This window comes from Galeopterus variegatus, unplaced genomic scaffold, assembly GCF_000696425.1.
Source record: "Galeopterus variegatus unplaced genomic scaffold, G_variegatus-3.0.2 Scaffold4410, whole genome shotgun sequence".
In the NCBI taxonomy this organism is placed as follows: domain Eukaryota; kingdom Metazoa; phylum Chordata; class Mammalia; order Dermoptera; family Cynocephalidae; genus Galeopterus; species Galeopterus variegatus.
The window spans coordinates 40,036-46,671 of NW_007730521.1; the positions used below are offsets into that span (position 1 = coordinate 40,036).

At 44.6% G+C, this 6,636-nt stretch overlaps 1 pseudogene; it reads right to left on the reverse strand.

Moving 5' to 3' along the window:
* Positions 1-516: 516 nt before the first annotated feature.
* Positions 517-860, reverse strand: LOC103603046 (annotated as a pseudogene).
* Positions 861-6,636: the final 5,776 nt, after the last annotated feature.

The window sequence follows — 6,636 nt, forward strand, 5'->3', positions numbered from 1 at the left end:
TTTGATAGTTGTAAATTGGTTGATTTGTGGGAGAGAGTGATGCTGGGGACTGTCTACTCCGCCATCTTGACTGGAAGCTCAGTAAACTTTATTTTCACTGATATTTCATTTAACATAATTTCAAAGTAGGTCTGTGCTCTAAGATGAGCAAATCCTAAATCTCATAAACTTTTTTCATACTATTCCTCTGATCAGGGAATGGGATCTCAGGGCCCCCAGTGTTGATGCCTGACACTGAGTTATTATCTATAGATACAGAAAGAAGACAGAACATCAATATGCAAGAATCAAACTGTATGAGGGTATCAATAAACTCTTATGTTATATATTCGCCACCTCTGCAGGGTTGTAAGAGTAGTGAATAATTTTTCCTCTGCTAAGTTCAGTGTTGTTGTTTTTTTTTAAAGTTAAATGTCAGATTACGTAGAAATGCTGCACCTATTTCTCTTAATACATTAGAAATAGTGGAAGTTTGAGATTTTTAATTCTTCGTGAGTCCCACCTGGGATATGATTACTACTGATGGGGTCTATTCAACATACTAACTCCAACTTTGGTGACCATCAGCAAACTAGCACCTGCAATTAAACCTGCAGGCATAAATTTTCCAGAGTGGTAGAATCTCATTCCCATAATGCCAGCCAAGGTCCCAACGTAGCTAGGAAAACCCAGACGTTCCTCAGATCCTGAGACAGCTGGTAGGAACCCAGGCCTGCTAACCCCCCAAAGAGAAGCCCAGCAGCCAGGGACAGCAGGCTGCCTGCTTTTGCACAGACAATGATCCCACCAGAAGTGACCAGTGCTACACAGCCAAAGCCAAACCAATGTGAAGGCACTAGTGGGCCGGTGTCCTTCTGCATTGCTCTCTTCTCACTCTGTCCGCACAGGAGACTACATGAGGCCTGCGCCTGTGGCCAAACCAGTCTCCTGAAGGTCTGTGCTGGTGGACAAGGGTACACAATCTCTGGGGCGAGGATTCAAGGTCTCGCTGGAAATGCCATGACATGCACTCCTAGAGAGAATTTTTTAACAAGCTGAAGAAAAGTTATATGACTTTTGATCAAAATAAAGAGATGCATGGCTTCTAAATAAAAGAAAAGAAGACATGTGTATATATTAGCTGATCAGTTTTATCTATGTTTAGAAGAACGGAGGGCCCAGACATACACCCTCACACTGATGGTCAACTGATTTTTTTACAAGAGTGCCAAGACAATTCAACAGGGAAAATAGTCTTTTCAACAAATGATGCTGGAAAACTGGACATTCACATGCAAAAGAATGAAGTTGGATCCGCTTTTCCCACCGTATACAAAAATTAACTCAAAATTGATCACAGATCTAGAAGTGAGAGCTAAAACTATGAAACTCTTAGAAGAAAACATAGGAATTAATTTTCCTGATTTTAGATTAGGCGATGGTTTCTTAAATATGACTCCAAAAGCACAAATGACAAAAGAAAAAATAGTTAAATTGGACTTCATTAAAATGTAAAACTATTGTGCTTCAGAGGATGTGATCAAGGAACCAAAGAGAACCCTCGGAATGGGAGAAAATATTTGCAAATCATGTATCCGATAAGGGACCTGTATCTGGAATATATAAAGAACTCTTAACACCAAGGTCAAGGGTTCGGATCCTGTACTGGCCAGCTGCCAAAAAAAAAAAAGAAAAGATAAAGAACTTTGACAATCAGAAATGAAAAGACAGCCCAATTTAAAAATGGGAAATGAGGGCTGGCCCGGTGGCGCACTGGATAGTGCGCCGCTTCCGAGGGTTGCGATCCCATTGCCGGTCCCCGGTCCGGTACGGGGGCAACACTGAGGGTTGCGATCCGTTGCCAGACACGGAAAAAGACAAAAAAAAAAAAAATGGGAAATGAATTTGAGAGGCATTTCTCCAAGGAAGATCTACAAATGGGCAATAAGCACATGAAAAGATGCTTGACATGATTAATCATTAGAGAAATATGAATCAAAACCACACTGAGATGTTGCTTTGCCTCCTACGGATTTGTCACCTCTTTTCCCCTGGGTGACGGAGACGCCAAAGATTACTCAAAGCCCATCTCTTCTGAGCAGTGAGAAGACCCGAAAAGGGGTTAATCTCCCAGAACCCTCGAGAGAGAGTCATTCCTTCCATTTGGGAAATTAACCCTGAGTTGGGGTTCTCTTCCTGCATTTATTCTCTAGACCAGGAAGTTACAGGAAGAGACATAGGTGGGGTTTTTTCCTAAGTACAGTTTAACAAGTTTAACAATAGAAACTGGTAACATTCAGTAAGAAAAGCCAGTGACATTCCATAATGCAATTTTTTTTTTCCTTTTTGTCTTTTTTCATGTCCGGCAACCGATCGCAACCCTCCGTGTCGTGCCCATACCGGACCGGGACCGGCAATGGGATCGCAACCCTCGGTGTTGCTCCCACACCTTGCTCAGCCAGTGAGCGGGAACTGGTCTGTATGTGGGATCCGAACCCTCGGCGGGAGCGCCACTGCGCTCCCAAGCGGTGCACTGTAGCAGTGCGCCACCAGGCCGGCCCCCATAGTGCAATTTTTTAAGAAGTTAAGTTGATCCATCAACAAAAGCTTGATCTTAGCAAGCATTCTCTTCTTACAGCAATTTCCCAGTATCTTTACATGTCAATCAGTAACCTGTCTGTCTTTGAGCCAGCAACCTTGCTGTGTTACAATTCTTCATCTTACAACAGAGACTATAGCCTGGGGAAAGTTTCCTGTCCTTTCCAAGGCCAATATTTGAAACTGCAAGGCTTTGGAAAACCAGGCCCTGTGAAGTACATTTGCTTTATGCATACTTCACACTGAGATATCATTTCATACCTACTAGGATGGCTATCATTAAAAACTCAAACAATGACAAATGTCCACAGGGGTGTGAAGAAATTAGAACTCTTGTACTTTGCTGGGGGAATGTAAAATGGAGCAATCACTTTGGGAAACAGTTTGGCATTTCCTCTAAAAAGTTAAACATAGATAGGCCGGCCTGTGGCTCACTCGGTAGAGTGCGGTGCTCATAACACCAAGGCCACGGGTTCGGATCCTATATAGGGATGGCTGGTTTGCTCACTAGCTGAGCGTGGTGCTGACAACACCAAGCCAAGGGTTGAGAAAAAAAAAAAAAAAAGTTAAACATAGAGTTACCATATGACCCAGCAATTCCACTCCTAAGTATATACTCAAGAGAAATGAAAACATGTCCACACAGAAACATGCACATGAATGTTCGTAGCAGTACTGTTCATAATAGCCAAAAGATGGAAACAACCCAAATATCTGTCAATAGATGTATTCATGCAATGGACTATTATTCAGCAACAAAAAGGAATGAAGTACTGAGACACACTATAACATGGATGAACCTTGGAAACGTTATGCTAAATGTAAGAATTCAGACAGAAAAGGCCACGTATTATATGATTCCATTTGTATGAAATGTCCACAAGAGGCAAAGCCATGGAGACAGGAATTGGATTAGTGGGCTGGGAGGAGGGGGAAATGGGAGTGACTGCTAGTAGATTTGGAGTTTCTTTGGGGAGTAATGAAAATATCCTAAAATTAGTGGTGATGCTTGTACAGCTCGTGAGTGTACTAAAAAACCACGGGGCAATTTTATGGTATGTGAATCATATCTCAATAATGTTATTATTTAAAATATGTGTGATATATGCGTATACATATGTACATACGAGGGTGCTTCATAAGTTCATGGAAAGGGGGCTGGCCAGTTAGCTCAGCTGGTTAGAGTGTGGTGCTGACAACACCAATGCTGCCCTGACACCCCCTCCTCCACTTCAAGGGTTTGGACCTCCATACTGGCCGGGTGGCAAAAATAGTTCATGGAAAGATTCGTGTTATCTTTCAATTCTATTTTTCCATGAACTTTTTGAAGTGCGTGTGTGTGTGTGTGTGTGTGTGTACATATATTTGTTGTTTAGGGTTTTTTTTGTTGTTGTTCTTTCTGGTTCAGTGGATAAGGAGCCCAACATGGCCAGGTAGCAGTTTCAGCTTTCAAATAAGTGGAACCATTGCTCTGTCCACTGGAGACTGGGACCCCTAAACCAGCAGAGCTCCAAGTTTCAGGAACAGGAAACAAAACTTCTGTGAGTGATGGTTGGGTATAGTCACGATTCCTGGCTGTGTGTTCTGTTACAGAATATGATGGTCTCTGTTCAGAACATACTCCGTGTCCTGTAAGACAGAACCCCCATCTTTTCAGTGTGTTGCCTCCAAACTGGGGTCATACCTGAGTCCCCAGCTGGTCACTCCACATCCTATTGGACCTGCTGTTTCTGGGGGGAAGGGTATCTCAGAGACAGTAGCTTAACGAAGGCCCACTCTGCCCTCAGAGACCCCCCCACTGTCCTCTCCTGTGCTGCTGAGCAAAGATGGGGGCTGGGGCCAAAGGATAGGAGGAGCATCAGCTTTCACCCCAGCTTGGCCTAAAGCCCCCAGAGGTGATCCCCCTTTCAGGCTAGAATATTCAGGGGGAGTTCATTCCACTGGACTCTGGGAGGAAACAGCAGGGATTGATGATAGTGGAGGCTTACAGGGAAATGACAGACTTGTGTCCCTAAGATCCTACAAGTTAAAATTCCAAATAAAAATGACAGTGCCCCACAGCAGTGTGAAAAAAAAAAAAAAAAAAAAAAATTAGGAGCTTGTTTGGGGCCGGCCTGTGGCTCACTAGGGAGAGTGATAACACCAAGGCCACGGGTTCGGATCCCATATAGGGATGGCCGGTTAGCTCACTGGGTGAGCGTGGTGCTGACAACACCAAGTCAAGGGTTAAAATCCCCTTACCGGTCATCTTTAAAAAAAAAAAAAAAAGACAACCAAGATTTAAAAACAAAACAACAACAACAAAAAAACAACTTTGTTTGTGAGATTAATTTTATCGTGAAAAAAATCAACCTCATTGTTTTAAAAAAATACATAGTAGGCCGGCCCGGTGGCGCACTGGATAAGTGCGCCGCTTGGGAAGCGCGGCGGCGCTCCCGCCTGAGGGTTCGGATCCCACATACAGACCGGTTCCCGCTCACTGGCTGAACGAGGCGCGGGAGCAACACCGAGGGTTGCGATCCCGTTGCCGGTCCCCGGTCCGGTACGGGGGCAACACTGAGGGTTGCGATCCGTTGCCGGACACGGAAAAAGACAAAAAGACAAAAAAAAAAAAAAATACCTAGTAGTTTATATGTTTGAAGCCAGCATGTCCTGGTTCCTTTATATGTCCTCTTAATTCTGTCTCAAACCAGAACAGTTACTTTTTAAGCTCATCTTACTCCTGTAGCTCATTATAGGCAGCTAAAAGATGGCTGGCATTCTCAACAACTCAGCATAAGGCCCCCTAGCCAAACAACCCTCCTTATCACGTAGACCAGATAAGATTCTTGCTTACCCCTGAGCAGTGGGTTTCAGTTCCCTGCCAACCTGTGTAATTATACAGAGAAGCCAATCATATCCACCCATGGGAGCTTGGGACCAGCTCACCCCAATGCTACAAAGCCCTTTCTGTTCCCAGGCACAAGCCCTGTGTGGCCCTGTGTGGTGTGCAGTGTCTTCTTCGGAGCTGTGAATGTATGTGATTCATGAACTGCTGTGTTCAGCCATCACCATAATCCTAGGACAAGAGTCCCTCCCTCACCAACAAGGTGAATAGAGGCATTTAAAAAGGGTGCTCTGGTTTGTCTAACTTGCGTTACATAACTCGAGTCTGATTTTTTTCAGCATCCAATGGCAATTTTCTCATTGTTCTTTAAGTTTTCACTAACAGTTTCTTCAAGCCCCTTCCTTCTTCTGATCTCCAAACCAGTGCCATGTGTGTTTTTTGTTTTCACAGCATCCTACTTCTACATGCCAGATTGTCTTCCAGTTATCTACTGCTGCATGACAAACCATCCTGAATTTAGTAGCTCAAAACAACAATCGTTTATTTGCTCCCAATATTGCAATTTTGTGAGCTCAGCAAGATCATCTCAGCTCCATGTGGCATCAGCTGGGATAACTCAACTGGGCTGGAAGATCCACTTCTGAGATAGCTCATTCACGTGCCTGGGAACCTTTTCTATCCTCCATGTGGGTCTATCCATGCAGCTGCTTGGGCTTCCTCACAGCATGGCATCTGAGATCCCAGGGGGAACAAGTGGAAACAGCCTGTTCTCTTAAACGTCAGGCCCAGAGTGGCCCACTATTGCCGTCCCAGGCCCAGGGCAGATGCAGGGGGTTAGATGTAAGCTCCACATCTTGAGAAGAGTGGCATGTGTGTGCAGAGAGGGGATGGATTGTGGGGAGCCATCTTCAGAGATTAGCTACCATACCCCTTATTACACATATGAGGAAACTGAGACTCAGATGGGGCTGGCGGCTCAGGGGGTGATGGAGTTTGGATGTGTTGTCTCCGCCAAAACTCATGTGGAAATTTGATCCCCAATGTGGCAGTCTCGGAAACTGATTGAGTCATGGGGGTGGATCCCTCATGAATGGATTAATGCTCTCCCTGGGGGAGGAGGGGTAGGGAGTGAGATCTCACTAGATTAGTTCCCATGGGAGCTTGTTGCTTAAAAAGACCCTGGTACCTTCTCTCTCTCTCTGTTGCTTCCTGTCGCCGTGTGATCTGCTTGT